Source organism: Apis dorsata, unplaced genomic scaffold (assembly GCF_000469605.1).
Source record: "Apis dorsata unplaced genomic scaffold, Apis dorsata 1.3 scaffold_867, whole genome shotgun sequence".
Lineage (NCBI taxonomy): Eukaryota > Metazoa > Arthropoda > Insecta > Hymenoptera > Apidae > Apis > Apis dorsata.
This window is the reverse complement of record NW_006263987.1, coordinates 265,060-267,054: the sequence shown is the minus strand read 5'-3', so window position 1 is coordinate 267,054 and position 1,995 is coordinate 265,060.

The following is a 1,995-nucleotide window of genomic DNA, read 5'->3' as shown; positions in this document are numbered from 1 at the left end:
TTTTTTTTTTCTTCCCCTTTCCTTTTTTTTATCGTAAAAGCGAAGAGAAAACCGATATCGGGCGAAGCGGAAAATAAATAAGAACGCGTGGAAATATCGCGGGGCAACGAAAGTTCTACTTTCCGATTGCGATTAGCGGTTACGTAAGCCGAGAAATATTTGGGCTGGAACCGGCGGATGATGCAAGCGACGAACGTTGTGGATCCGGAACCGCGAACGCCCCCTTCTCTCCCCTCGGCCACTCGTGGACGTCCTCTATCCGGATATCCTATACACCGCTAAACACAATGCACCGTCTGCTATTCCTGGCCGCGCGCCATTGTCGATAACCTTTGCATCGTCGATGATGGGAGTAGAGAGATAGGAATGTTCGTTCACGATTCGTGAGATTCGGTCGAAGGTCACGGAGGGGGAGGGAGGAGGCGGATTAATGGAAATGGGGAATAATAAGGGCGAGAGCCGATAAATGTCACGGACCGCGCGATTTTTGGCGTTTCACCCACGAAAAACCCACGCGTCCTCGTCGAGAAATGGAGACGGAACGGGAGACGGGGGTCCAACGGTGTTTCCAAATTTTTCGAAACGAGAGACGCAGCAAACGGAAGCGGGATTAAAGCGCGGAAAAAAAAGAGGAATTTCGGTGGGAATAAATAGGAGGCGAATTCAGGATCATATGCGGAAAATCGAAAGAAGAATCGATTTTATATTGTTGGATTATTTTGCGAATGGAAGCAAAACGGTATTATCCTTTCTTGTTTTTTTTTCGAACGCAGTCGGCGCAAATTTAAACTCGGCTCGGTGAAAATAATCATCATTTTTCTTCTTTTTTCGATGGACGAACGAATTCGAAACGAAGCTCGTCGCAAAAGGAGTAGGTTTCATCTTTCGAGAAGGATTTCCGTTGGTCGCGATCGATAAATATCCATGCTTAATCGTTCGGAACGATGCAAAATCGAGCTTGTTCGCCGTGACTTTACCCGAAACTCGAAATATTTACTTTTGATCTCGTAACGGCAACAATGGAAAGGAACACTCGTAAGCTGTGTCGGTCGATCGGTATTAACGTGCCGGCAGTTGTCCTCGTCGGCAGGACAAGTTTTATTCGACTCTAGCGGCGTAACATCGCTTTACGACTCTTGTATTCTACGAGTTCTTCCATACCTAGTTTTATCAAGCGGTAATTTATCAAGCAGGATCGAATTTTTTTATCGATATATCGGACCGATATATACATATGGCGGTTTCGTGTATAAATCACGGGACACAGGATTTATCTCGAGGAAAGGTTTAACGCGTCCAACGTGCAATTTGGAGGGAGAAGAGGTGGCGTGGTGAACGCGGTGTGTGGTCCACCGCATTGCGATCCAGTTTATCGTCTAAATCACTCGCGGCATCGATTTGCATAACTTATGCGAACAGGGCGACCGTTTATTATACAATCGGAATATATTTGGTCGGGGTGATGACCGGAACGAAAGGTGACGATGCGGAGGCGCGATCTGGATCACCTCCGTTACGCTTCGCTTTTCTCCTCTCTTTCTTTTCTTCTACGCTTTCGCGTCGTCTAACCACATGCGCGCGAAATACTTTCGTTCTCGAGCGAACTCGTGTACACACGCTCGTGTACGACTCGTCAAGATCGGACGAGGCGAACGAATATCGCGACGTAGAATCGCGCGGGACGAGTGGTCGAAACGTGACGACGGGGAAACTGGACTGGTTTATCGGAGGAAGCTCGATTCGCGCCGATTTCGATATTTCCATCCCTGGAAGGAACGGGTCTCGACATCGAGAATCGACTTTGGCCGATACCCAAAANCCGCGGATGCTCCGAGCCAGTGATCCGGTGAACGCGGAAAAGAAGCTGTCCGATTTCCCCTCCCTCCCTGATCGAGTATTTCGATCGCACACTCGACACCGAGTTAACCCTCAGCCAAACTAATTAATCATATCCGACGAGTAAAAAACGAGCGTTTCACCGGTTTTCCCTGCGCA